We start from the raw sequence: 14,177 nt of genomic DNA, 5'->3' as shown, positions 1-14,177 counted from the left end.
ATGCACTTACAACTTGATGGTGGTGCATTCCTGAGCAATTTCCTCTCTCATTTCTCAGATTCCCCTTTCTTGGTGGGTTTTAGTTCCCCCACTCCACTGTGCACTTTCCATGACTGTGCTGCATCTGAAGCCAAATGGTGGTGGACACACGGACAAAAAAAGCAACAGGGGGTTTGCTCTACTTACTTGGGGACACAGCTGCTCCAGTCATAAAGTTTCTCCTCAGAGTTTCAGGTTCCTGCAGGCCTCCACTAATCATTTTGCTTTTGTGGAACTATCCTGGGGCTGGGGCTTGGGAAAACAGAACAAAGAAAAACAACTACAGGCAGTTTCCCCTTACTGTCTCAAAGAGAGGAATTCCCTTTCCTGCTTCTGAGTTAGAATTAGAGAACTTCTGGAGTTTTCTATATGTGGGCCCTCGTAGCCACTTCTGGGTTTTGTGATTCTGTGAGTACAAACTGGAGATACAAGAAGGAGAAAAAATGTGAACCTTATTGCCATTTCAGTGGTACTTTGAATTCCAGTTTTCTTTCCCTATCTGCCTAATACTGTGTCCGGAATTGGTGGGTTCTTGGTCTCACTGACTTCAAGAATCAAGCCACCGACCCTCGTGGTGAGTGTTACAGTTCTTAAAGTCAGCATGTCCGGAGTTTGTTCCTTCTGATGTTCGGATGTGTTCGGAGTTTCTTCCTTCTGGTGGGTTCATGGTCTCGCTGGCTCAGGAGTGAAGCTGCAGACCTTCGTGGGGAGTGTTACAGCTCTTAAGGCGGCATGTCTGGAGTTGTTTGCTCCTCCCAGTGGGTTCATGGTCTCGCTGGCTTCAGGAGTGAAGCTGCAAACCTTCGCAGTGAGTGTTACAGCTCATAAAAGCAGTGTGGACCCAAAGAGTGAGCAGCAACAAGATTTATTGCAAAGAGCGAAAGAACAAACCTTCCACACCGTAGTAAGGGACCGGGGTTGCCACTGCTTGCCCGGGCAGCCTGCTTTTATTTTCTTATCTGGCCCCACCCACATCCTGCTGATTGGTCCATTTTACAGAGAGCCCATTGGTCTGCTTTACAGAGAGCAGATTGATCCGTTTTGACAGGGTGCTGATTAGTGCGTTTACAATCCCTGAGCTAGACAAAAAAGTTCTCCATGTCCCCACTACATTAGCTAGATACAGAGTGCCGATTGGTGCATTCACAAACCCTGAGCTAGACACAGGGTGCTGATTGGTGTGTTCACAAACCTTGGGCTAGATACAGTGTTGATTGGTGTATTTACAATCCCTTAGCTAGACATAAAGATTCTCCAAGTCCCCACCAGACTCAGGAGCCCAGCTGGCTTCACCCAGTGGATCCCGCACTGGGGCCACAGGTGGAGATGCCTGCCATTCTGCGCCTTGGGACTGCACTCCTCAGCCCTTGGGCAGTTGATGGGACTGGGCGCCCTGGGGCAGGGAGCAGCCCTCGTTGGGGAGGCTCGGGCTGCGCAGGAGCCCACCTGGGGTGGAAACGGGATGGAGGCAGTGGGAGGCTTAGGCATGGTGGGCTGCAGGTCCCAAGCCCTGCCCAGTGGGGAGGCAGCTAAGGCCCAGCGAGAAATCGAGCACAGCAGCTGCTGGCCTAGGTGCTAAGCCCCTCATTGCCCCGGGCTTGCCGGCCTGCCGCTCCGAGTGCAGGGCTGGCGAGCCTATGCCCACCTGGAACTCGCGCTGGCCCGCAAGCACCTCGGGCCCCTGTTCCCGCCTGCGCCCCTCCCTCCACACCTCCCAGCAAGCTGAGGAAGCCGGCTCTGGCCTTGGCCAGCTCAGAAAGGGGATCCCACAGTGCAGCGGTGGGCTGAAGATCTCAAGCGTGGGCAGAGTGGGCGCCAAGGCTGAGGAGGTGCCCAGAGCGAGGAAGGCTGCGAGGGCTGCCAGCACGCTGTCACCTCTCAATACTATTTACTTACCAGAGTACTCAAATAGCTGCTCCATGCAGTCTGTCCAGGTTTTACAGCTGCATTCAGTAGGAGAGACAGGGTGGAGTCTGCCTATGCCATCTTATCTGAAACTGTAACTCTCTATGTTTGTTATTGATTGATTGATTGAGATGGAGTCTCGCTCTGTTTCCCAGGTTGGAGTGTAGTGGCGCCATCTTGGCTCACTGCAACCTCTGCCTCCCAGGTTCCAGTAATTCTCCTGCCTCAGCCTCCTAAATAGCTGGGATTACAGGCGCCTGCCACCACACCCAGCTATTTTTTTGTATTTTTAGTAGAGACAGGATTTCACCATGTTGGCCAGGCTGCTCGCAAACTCCTGACCTCAGGTAATCCGCCCGCCTCAGCCTTCCAAAGTGCTCAGATTACAGGCATGAGCCACTGCGCCTGGCTGTTTAAGTTTTAAATCTAAGTAATACATACAGGGGACTATATCTGTATAGATATGTGGATATGTTTCCTTCAAGAGGAAATAAACTAATATATTAATTATACTTATTTATGAGTGGAAAGATGATAGTGTTTTTCTTTTTTTGTATTTTCTAAATTGTCTCACAGTTACCATACATTATACTAAAAACCCAATACATGTTATTTTTTTAAAAAAGAACTCTAATACAATGAAACAGTTTTAGTAATTGGAAGTCCACAGCACCATTTGGTACAAAAAGTATGAAACATTTGGTTTCTATTTCCATATGAGAACCAGACTTTAAAAGCCCAGAGGAGCTTGAGACGTCCTGTTGCTTTCTAGTTTTGGAAGATTACTTTTGACTCCGCAAACTGATTCACCTCTACTGGATAACGATCCTGAAGCGTGAACCCCTTCTTGTACCCTCTCCCTTTCTTTTTTCTGCTTCTCTTTCAGTGGATGAGGCCTCTAGGTAGCACTGTGGTTACAAAGTCAAACGCAGGCTGGGCCCGGTGGCTCACGCCTGTAATCCTAGCACTTTGGGAGGCCGAGGCAGGCAGATCACGAGGTCAGGAGATCGAGACCATCCTTGCTAGCACAGTGAAACCCCATGGCCCGATCTTGGCTTACTGCAACCTCCGCCTCCCAGGTTCAAGCGATTCTCTTGCCTCAACCTCCCAAGCAGCTGGGACTACAGGTGCTGCCACCACGGCCGGCTAATTTTTTGTATTTTTAGTAGAGATGGGGTTTCACTGTGTTAGCCAGGATGGTCTCAATCTCCTGACCTCATGATCCACCCTGCTTGGCCTCCCAAAGTGCTGGGATTACAGGCGTGAGCCCCACCCCTGCCCCCAGGTGATTTTAAATAGTTTTGATTTGGACCTTAATTACATTAAAATTGACTAATCATTGATATAATTTGGATCAAAAATCTCATGTTGAGAGGCAATACCTAGTGTTGGAGGTGGGGACTGGTGGGAAGTGTTTTGGTCAGGGGGGCAGAACCCTCATGGCTTGGTGCTGTTATCACCATAGTGAGTGAAGTCTCGCGAGATCTGGTGGTTTAAAAGCGTGTGTGGCACTTCCCCCACCTCTTGCTGCAGCTCTCACCGCTTGCTGTCCCTACCCCCGCTGCCTGCTCTGGCTGTGCCTCTGCCATGAGTAAATAAATGCCCCCTGAAGCCTCCCCAGAAGCCAAGTAGGTGCCAGTACCAAGCTTCCTGTGCAGCCTGCAGAACTGTGAGTCAATCAAACCTCTTTTCTTTATAAATTACCCAGCCTCAGGTATTTTTTATAACAATGCAAGGACGGCCTAACACAACCATAATTCTTGTCTCATGATATGTGCTGTTCCTTAGTCCTTTCGTGACTCACTTTATTTTTCCATCTGGAAAAATCTATAATAACAATGTAATAAGCGCTAACTATGGAATAATGGTGATAGAATCTCATGTCCACTACCACCAACATAAATTGATTCTCGACAATAACCTGTATATAACCGTAGCCTCCTTCCTAATCCACCCACCAATGTGCTTCCACCCATGCCATCATCATCCTCAGTCCTGTTTTCATCAGTCTTTTCCTTTCCTTTTTTTAAATTGAGGTAAAATTTACACAAAAACTTAACCATTTTAAAGTGTATGTTTCAGAGTCATTTGGCACATTCACCATGTTGTGCAACCATTCATTACCTCTATTTATTTATTTATTATTACTATTATTGAGACAGACTCTCCCTCTGTCACCCAGGCTGGAGTGTAGTGGCGCAATTTTGGCTCACTGCAACCTCTACCTCACCAGTTTAAGCAATTCTCATGCCTCAGCCTCCCAAGTAGCTGGGATCACAGGTGCGCACCACCATGCCTGGGTAATTTTTGTATTTTTAGTAGAGATGGGGTTTTGCCACATTGGCCAGGCTGGTCTCAAACTCCTGGCTTCAAGTTATCAGCCCACCTCAGCCTTCCAAAGTACTGGAATTACAGACATGAGAGCCATGGCACCGGGCCCATGACCTCTATATAATTCCGTGATATTTTCATCACTCTTCCCCACAAAGAACCCCATATCCATTAAGCAGTCACTCCCATGTCTCCTTCCCCCAGCACCTGGCAACCATTAATCTGATTTTTGTCTCTATGGATTTTCCTGCTCTAAATATTTCAAATAAATGGAATCATATAATGTATGACCTTTTGTGCCTGGTTACTTTTACTGTGCATAATGTTTTTGCGGTTCAAGCGTGCTGTAGCATTTATCAATATTTACTTCTTTTTGTGATTGAGTAATATTCCATTGTATGCATATACCACATTCATTCATTAGTTCATGGATATGTGTGTTGTTTCTACCTTTTGGTCCTTGAGAATAGTGCTGCTATGAACATTCATGTGCAAAGTTTTGTTTGAATACATGTTTTCATTTCTCTTAGGTGTATGCATAGGAGTAAAATTGCTGGGTCATATGGTAATTCTATGTTTATCTTATTGAGGGACTACTAAATTATTTTCCACAGTGCTTGCACCATTTTATATTTCTAGCAATGCATGAAGGTACCAATTTCTCCACATCCTTGCCAATCTTTTTATTTTTAAAAAAAATTATAGCCATCGTTGTGAGTGGGAAGTGATTCTCCTTGTGGTTTTGATTTGCATTTCCCTAATGACTAATGATGTTGAGAATCTTTTCATGTGCTTGTATCTTCCTTGGAGAAAGTCTTATTCAAGCCCTTTGCCCATTCTTGTGTGTGTGTGTGTGTTGGGGGGAGGGGGGCCCTGTGTCTGTGTGCTTGTTTGTTGTTGAAGTATAAGAGAGTTTTTAAAAATACAATCTGGGTACTACACCCTTATCAGATAAATGATTTGAGAATACTTTTCTCCCATTCTGTAGGTTGTCTTTTCACTTTCTTGATCATGTCCTGTGATGCACAGATGTTTTAAATTTTGATGAAGTCTAATTTATCCTTTGATTGGTCTAATTTTTTCTTTGATTTCTTATGATTTTGGTATTATATCTAAGAATTCATTGACAAATGCAAGGTCATAAATATTTACCCCATGTTTTCTTCTAAGAGTTTAATAGTTTTAGCTCTTATGTGGAGATCTTTGATTTGAGTTAATGTTTGTATATGCTGTGAGGTAGGGTTCCAATTTCATTTGGATATCCAGTTGTCTCAGCATTGTTTGTGAAAGAGACTATGCTTTCCCTATTGAATGTTCTTGGCACCCTTGTCAAAAAATCACATCTGTATGAGTTTATTTCTGGAATCTCAATACTGTCTCATTGTGTGTCTGTACGTGTGTGTATGCTTATGGCAATGCCACACTATTTTGATTACCATAGCATTGTAGTACGTTTTTAAATTGGAAAGTGTGAGTTCTCCAACTTTTTCTTCTTCAAGACTTTCTTTGGTGATTTGGGGTCCCTTCAATTTCATGTGACTTTTAGGGATCAGCTTTTTCTTTTCTGCAAAAGAAGCCACTGAGATGTTGCTAGAGATTGCATTGACTCTGTAGATTATTTTTAGAGTATTGACATGTTAACAGTATTAAGTCTACCAATCCATAAGCACTGATGTTCTTCCATCTACTTAGCTTTTCTTTAATTTTATTTAGCAATATTTTTGTAGTTTTCAGTGTGTTAAGTCTTGAACTTTTTGGTTAAATGTATTCCTAAATATTTTATCCTTTTTGATGCTATTATAAATGGCTTCTTAAAATTTTCTTCTCAGAAACACAACTTTTTTTTTTGAGTGTTGATCTTGTGTACTGCAATTTGGCTGAATTAGTTTATTAGCTCTACTAAGTGTGTATGTGTGTATGTATATTCCTTGTAATTTTCTATAAACAAGATCATGTTATCTGCTAATAAAGATAGGTTAACTTCTCCCTTCATTTCTTTTATTCTTCATTTTCTTTTATTTCTAGGTGTCTTTTACTTCTTTTTCTTCTCTAATTGTTCTGGGTGGAACTTCTATTGAAATATTAAATGGAGTATGAAGGTAGACGTCTGTATCTTAGGGGGAAAGCTTTTGGTCTTTCACCACTGAATATAATGTAAGTGGTAGGTTTTTCACAAATGCCTTTCATCATGTTGAGGGATTTCACTTCTGTGCTTAGTTTGTTGCATATTTTTATGATGAATGCTGAATATTAGCAAATATTTTTTCTGTGTCAAAATGAGATGATCATGTGTTTTTTCTTTCATTCTATTAATGTATGACATACTGCATTGATTTTTTTTGTATGTTTAGCCATTGTTGCATTACTGCAAGGATAAGTCCCACTTGGTTATAATATATAATTTACTTTTTTATTATTATACTTTAAGTTCTAGGGTACAGGTGCACAATGTGCAGGTTTGTTACTTATGTATACATGTGCTGTGTTGGTTTGCTGCACCCATTAACTTGTCATTTACATTAGGTATTTCTCCTAATGCTATCCCTCCCCCATTCCCCCACCCCACAACAGGCCCCGGTGTGTGATGTTCCCCACCCTGTGTCCAAGTGTTTCCATTGTTCAATTCCCACCTATGAGTGAGGACATATGGTGTTTGTTTTTCTGTCCTTGTGATAGTTTGCTCAGAATGATGGTTTCCAGCTTCATCCGTGTCCCTACAAAGGACATGAACTCATCCTTTTTTATGGCTGCATAGTATTCCATGGTGTATATGTGCCACGTTTTCTTTTCTTTTCTTTTTTTTTTTTTTTTGAGACAGAGTCTCACTCTGTCACCCAGGCTGGAGTGCAGTGGCCAGATCTTGGCTCACTGCAAGCTCCACCTCACGAACTTACGCCATTCTCCTGCCTCAGCCTCCCAAGTAGCTGGGACTATAGGCGTCCACCACCACGCCCGGCTAATTTTTTGTATTTTTAGTTGAGATGGGGTTTCACCATGTTAGCCAGGATGGTCTCGATCTCTCCTGACCTCGTGATCTGCCCACCTCGGCCTCCCAAAGTGCTGGGATTACAGGCGTGAGCCACCGCGCCCACATTTTCTTAATCCAGTCTATCATTGATGGACATTTGGGTTGGTTCCAAGTCTTTGCTATTGTGAATAATGCTGCAATAAACATACGTGTGCATGTGTCTTTATAGTAGCATGATTTATAATCCTTTGGGTGTATACCCAGTAATGGGATCGCTGGGTCAAATGGTATTTCTAGTTCTAGATCCTTGAGGAATTGCCACACTGTCTTCCACAATAGTTGAACTAGTTTACACTCCTACCAACAGTGTAAAAGTGTTCCTATTTCTCCACATCCTCTCCAGCACCTGTTGTTTCATGACTTTTTAATAAGTGTCATTCTAACTGTGTGAGATGGTGTCTCATTGTGGTTTTGATTTGCATTTCTCTGATGACCAGTGATGATGAGCATTTTTTCATGTGTCTGTAGGCTGCATAAATGTCTTCTTTTGAAAAGTGTCTGTTCATATCCTTTGCCCACTTTTTGTTGGGGTTGTTTGATTTCTTCTTGTAAATTTGTTTAAGTTATTTGTAGATTCTGGATATTAGCCTTTTGTCAGATGAGTAGATTGCAAAACTTTTGTCCCATTCTGTGGGATGCCTGTTCACTCTGATGATAGTTTCTTTTGCTGTGCAGAAGCTCTTTACTTTAATTAGATCCCATTTGTCTATTTTGGCTTTTGTTGCCATTGCTTTTGATGTTTTAGTCATGAAGTCCTTGCCCATGTCTATGTCCTGAATCGTTTTGCCTAGGTTTTCTTCTAGGGCTTTTATGGTTTTAGGTCTAACATTTAAGTCTTTAATCCATCTTGAATTAATTTTTGTGTAAGGTGTAAGGAAGGGATCCAGTTTCAGCTTTCTACCTATGGCTAGCCAGTTTTCCCAGCATCATTTATTAAGTAGGGAATCCTATCCCCATTTCTTGTTTTTGTCAGGTTTGTCAAAGATCAGAGGGTTGTAGATGTGTGGTGTTATTTCTGAGGCCTCTGTTCTGTTCCATTGGTCTATATCTCTGTTTTGGTACCAGTACCATGCTGTTTGGGTTACTGTAGCCTTGTAGTATAGTTTGAAGTCAGGTAGCATGATGCCTCCAGCTTTGTTCTTTTGGCTTAGGATTGTCTTGGCAATGCGGGCTCTTTTTTGGCTCCATATGAACTTTAAAGTAGTTTTTTCCAATTCTGTGAAGAACGTCATTGGTAGTTTGATGGTGATGGCACTGAATCTATAAATTACCTTGGGCAGTATGGCCATTTTCATGATATTGATTTTTCCTGTCCATGAGCATGAAATGTTCTTCCATTTGTTTGTGTCCTCTTTTATTTCATTGAACAGTGGTTTGTAGTTCTCCTTGAAGAGGTCTTTCACATCCTTTGTAAGTTGGATTCCTAGGTATTTTATTATCTTTGTAGCAATTGTGAGTGGGAGTTCACTCATGATTTGGCTCTCTGTTTGTCTGTTATTGGTGTCTAAGAATGCTTGTGATTTTTGTACATTGATTTTGTATGCTTAGACTTTGCTGAAGTTGCTTATCAGCTTAAGGAGATTTTGGGCTGAGACGATGGGGTTTTCTAAATACGCAATCATGTCATCTGCAAACAGGGACAATTTGACTTCCTCTTTTCCTAACTGAATACCCTTTATTTCTTTCTCCTGCCTGATTGCCCTGGCCAGAACTTCCAACGTTATGTTGAATAGGAGTGGTGAGAGAGGGCATCCTTGTCTTGTGCCAGATTTCAAAGGGAATGCTTCCAGTTTTTTCCCATTCAGTATGATATTGGCTGTGGGTTTGTCATAAATAGCTCTTATTATTTTGAGATATGTCCCATCAATACCTAGTTTATTGAAAGTTTTTATTATGAAGGGCTGTTGAATTTTGTTGAAGGCCTTTTCTGCATCTATTGAGATAATTATATGGTTTTTGTCTTTGGTTCTGTTTATGTGATGGATTACATTTATTGATTTGCGTATGTTGAACGAGCCTTGCATCCCAGGGATGAAGCCAACTTGATCTTGGTGGATAAGCTTTTTGATATGCTGCTGGATTCAGTTTGCCAGTATTTTATTGAGGATTTTCATATCGATGTTCATCAGGGATATTGGTCTAAAATTCTCTTTTTTTGTTTGTGTCTCTGCCAGGCTTTGGTCTCAGGATGATGCTGGCCTCATAAAATGAGTTAGGGAGGATTCCTTCTTTTTCTATTGATTGGAATAATTTCAGAAGGAATGGTACCAGCTCCTCTCTGTACCTCTGGTAGAATTTGGCTGTGAATCTGTCTGGTTCTGGACTTTTTTTGGTTGGTAGGCTATTAATTATTGCCTCAATTTTAGAGCCTGTTATTGGTCTATTCAGTGATTCAACTTCTTCCTGGTTTAGTCTTGGGAGGGTGTATGTGTCCAGGAAATTATCCATTTCTTCTAGATTTTCTAGTTTATTTGCATAGAAGTGTTTATAGTATTCTCTGATGGTAGTTTGTATGTCTGTGGAATCGGTGATATCCCATTTATCATTTTTTATTGAGTCTATTTGATTCTTGTCTCTTTCCTTCTTTATTTGTCTTGCTAGCAGTCTATCAATTTTGTTGATCTTTTCAGAAAACCAGCTCCTGGATTCATTGAATTTTTTGAAGGGTTTTTTGTGTCTCTATCTCCTTCAGTTCTTCTCTGATCTTAGTTATTTCTTGCCTTCTGCTAGCTTTTGAATTTGTTTGCTCTTGCTTCTCTAGTTCTTTTAATTGTGACATTAGGGTGTCGATTTTAGATCTTTCCTGCTTTCTCTTGTGGGCATTTAGTGCTATAAATTTCCGTCTACACACTGCTTTAAATGTGTCCCAGAGATTCTGGTACGTTGTGTCTTTGTTCTCATTGGTTTCGAAGAACATCTTTATTTCTGCCTTCATTTCATTATTTACCCAGTAGTCATTCAGGAACAGGTTGTTCAGTTTCCATGTAGATATGCGGTTTTGAGTGAGTTTCTTAATGCTGAGTTCTAATTTGATTGCACTGTGGTCTGAGAGACAGTTTGTTGTGATTTCTGTTCTTTTATATTTGCTGAGGAGTGCTTTACTTCCAACTATGTGGTCAATTTTGGAATAAGTGAGATGTGGTGCTGAGAAGAATGTATATTCTGTTGATTTGGGGTGGAGAGTTCTGTAGATGTCTATTAGGTCTGCTTGGTGCAGAGTTGAGCTCAAATCCTGGATATCTTTGTTAACCTTCTGTCTCATTGATCTGTCTAATATTGACAGTGGGGTGTTAAAGTCTCCCATTATTATTGTGTGGGAGTCTAAGTCTCTTTGTAGGTCTCTAAGGACTTGCTTTATGAATCTGGGTGCTCCTATATTGGGTACCTATATATTTAGGATAGTTAGCTCTTCTTGTTGAATTGATCCCTTTACCATTATGTAATGGCCTTCTTTGTCTCTTTTGATCTTTGTTGGTCTGTTTTATCAGAGACGAGGATTGCAACCCCTGCATTTTTTTTGCTTTCCATTTGCTTTGTAGATCTTCCTCCATCCCTTTGTTTTGAGCCTATATGTGTCTCTGCACGTGAGATGGATCTCCTCAATACAGCACACTGATGGGTCTTGACTCTATCCAATTTGCCAGTCTGTGTCTTTTAATTGGAGAATTTAGCCCATTTACATTTAAGGTTAATATTGTTATGTGTGAATTTGATCCTGTCATTATGATGTTCGCTGGTTATTTTGCCCATTGTTTGATGCAGTTTCTTCCTAGCATTGATGGTCTTTAAATTTGGCATGTTTTTGCAGTGGCTGGTACCGGTTGTTCCTTTCCATGTTTAGTGCTTCCTTCAGGAGCTCTTGTAAGGCAGGCCTGGTGGTGACAAAAATCTCTCAGCATTTGCTTGTGTGTAAAGTATTTTATTTCTCCTGCACTTATGAAGCTTAGTTTGGCTGGATATGCAATTCTGGGTTGAAAATTCTTTTCTTTAAGAATGTTGAATACTGGCCCCCACTCTCTTCTGGCTTGTAGGGTTTCTGCTGAGAGATCTGGTGTTAGTCTGATGGGCTTCCCTTTGTGGGTAACCCGACCTTTCTCTCTGGCTGCCCTTAGCATTTTTTCCTTCATTTCAACCTTGGTGAATCTGACAATTATGTATCTTGGGGTTGCTTTTCTCGAGGAGTATCTTTGTGGTGTTCTCTGTATTCCTGAATTTGAATGTTGGCCTGCCTTGCTGGGTTGGGGAAGTTCTCCTGGATAATATCCTGAAGAGTGTTTTCCAGCTTGGTTCCATTCTCCCCGTCACTTTCAGGTACATCAGTCAAACGTAGATTTGATCTTTTCACATAGTCCCATATTTCTTGAAGGCTTTGTTCATTTCTTTTTACTCTTTTTTCTTTAAACTTCTCTTCTTACTTCATTTCATTAATTTGATCTTCAATCACTGATACCCCTTCTTCCACTTGATCAAATCAACTACTGAAGCTTGTGCATGTGTCACGTTGTTCTCGTGCCGTGGTTTTCAGCTACATCAGGTCATTTAAGGTCTTCTCTACACTGTTTATTTTAGTTAGCCATTCATTTAATCTTTTTTCAAAGTTTTTAGCTTCCTTGCGATGGGTTTGAACATCCTCCTTTAGCTCAAAGAAGTTTATTACCAACTTTCTGAAGCCTACTTCTGTCAACTCATCAAAATCATTCTCTGTCCTGCTTTGTTCCATTGCTGGCAAGGAGCTGCGATCCTTTGGAGAAGAAGGGGCACTCTGTTTATTAGAATTTTCAGCTTTTCTGCTCTGGTTTCTCCCCAACTTTGTGGTTTTATCTACCTTTGGTCTTTGATGATGGTGACCTACAGATGGGGTTTTGGTGTGGATGTCTTTTTTGTTGATGTTGATGCTATTCCTTTCTGTTTGTTAGTTTTCCTTCTAACAGTCAGGTCCCTCAGCTGCAGGTCTGTTGGAGTTTACTGGAGGTCCACTCCGGACCTTGTTTGCCTGGGTATCACCAGTGGAGGCTGCAGAACAGCAAATATTGCTGCCTGATCCTTCCTCTGGAAGCTTTGTCTCAGAGGGACACTTGGCTGTATGAGGTGTCAGTCAGCCGCTACTGGGAGGTGTCTCCAAGTTAGGCTACACAGGGGTCAGGGACCCACTTGAGGAGGCAGTCTGTCCCTTTTCAGACCTCAAACACCATGCTGGGAGAACCACTGCTCTCTTCAGAGCTGTCAGACAGGGACATTTAAGTCTGCAGAAGTTTCTGCTGCCTTTTGTTCAGCTATGCCCTGCCCCCAGAGGTGGAGTCTACAGAGGCAGGTGGTCCTCGTTGAGCTGCGGTGGGCTCCACTCAGTTCAAGCTTCCAGGCTGCTTTGTTTACCTACTCAAACCTCAACAATGGCAGACGCCCCTCCCCCAGGCAGGCTTGCCACCTTGCAGTTCCATCTTGGACTAGCAGTGAGCAAGGCTCTGTGGGCATGGGACCCACTGAGCCAGGTGTGGGATATAATCTCCTGGTGTATCATTTGCTAAGACCATTGGAAAAGTGCAGTGTTTAGAATCATAGTCTCCCGATTTTCCTGGTACAGTCTGTCACAGCTTCCATTGGCTAGGAAAGGGAAATCCCCCCACCCCTTGCACTTCCCAGGTGAGGTGATGCCCCATCCTGCTTTGGCTCGCCCTCCGTGGGCTGCACCCACTTTCCGACCAGTCCCAATGAGATGAACCAGTTACCTCAGTTGGAAATGCAGAAATCACCTGTCTTCTGTCTCGATCATGCTGGGAATTGCAGACCGGAGCTGTTCCTACTCGGCCATCTTGGAACGGACCTCCTACTTTTTTTTTTTTTTTTTTTGAGACAGGGTCTCACCCTGTCACCAAGGCTGGAGTGCAGTGGTGCAGTCATGCCTCACTGAGCCTCAATATCCTGGGCATAAGCGATCCTCTTGTATCAGTCCCCCAAGTAGCTGGGACCACATGTGTGTGCCACCATGCCTGGCTATTTTAAAAATTTTTTGCAGAGACCAGGTCTCGCCATGTTACCCAGGCTGGTCTGAAACTCCTGGGCCTAGGCAATCCTCCTGCCTTGGTCTCCCAAAGTACTAGGATTACATGTATGAGCCACCATGCCTGGCCTATAATTTTCTTAATATGCTTCTGGATTTGATTTGCTAGCATTTTACTGAGGATTTCTGTATTTTTTAACAGGTATATTGATCTATAATCTTTTCTTGTGATGTCTTTGTCTGGCTTTGGTATTAATGTAATGTTGGCCTCATAGAATGAGTTAGGCAGTGTTTTTGTCTCATCTTCTATTTTTTTTAGAAGAGTTTGGGAAAATTTGGTGTTAATTCTTCTTTGAATGTTTGGTAGACTTCACCAATGAAGCCATCTGCAGGCTTTTCTTTGTTATATTTTAATCACTGTTTCAATCTCTTACATTGAAATTTTAATAATTTGTAATTGACTTTTAATGACTAATTCTAGTTCTCCTTGAGTCAATTTTGGTAGTTTATATCTTTCTAGGAATTTGACCATTTCATGTTGGTTATCTTATTGGCATGTAATTGTTCAGATTATTCTTTTTTTTGTTTTGAACAGAGTCTCACTGTATCACCCAGGCTGGAGTGCAGTGGTGCGATCTCAGCTCACTGCAACCTCTGCCTCCTGAGCTCAAGCAATTCTTGTGCCTCAGCCTCCTGGGTAGCTGGGATTACAGGTGCATGCCACCACACCTGGCTAATTTTTGTATTTTTATTATAGATAACATTTTGCCATGTTGGCCAGGCCGGTCTCAAACTTTCTGGCCTCAAGTGATCCACCTGCCTTAGCCTCCCAAAGTGCTGGAATTACAGGTGTGAGCCACCATACCCAACCCATAG

This window comes from Pan troglodytes, chromosome 8, assembly GCF_028858775.2.
Source record: "Pan troglodytes isolate AG18354 chromosome 8, NHGRI_mPanTro3-v2.0_pri, whole genome shotgun sequence".
NCBI classification, from domain to species: domain Eukaryota; kingdom Metazoa; phylum Chordata; class Mammalia; order Primates; family Hominidae; genus Pan; species Pan troglodytes.
This window is presented reverse-complemented; position numbering follows the sequence as displayed.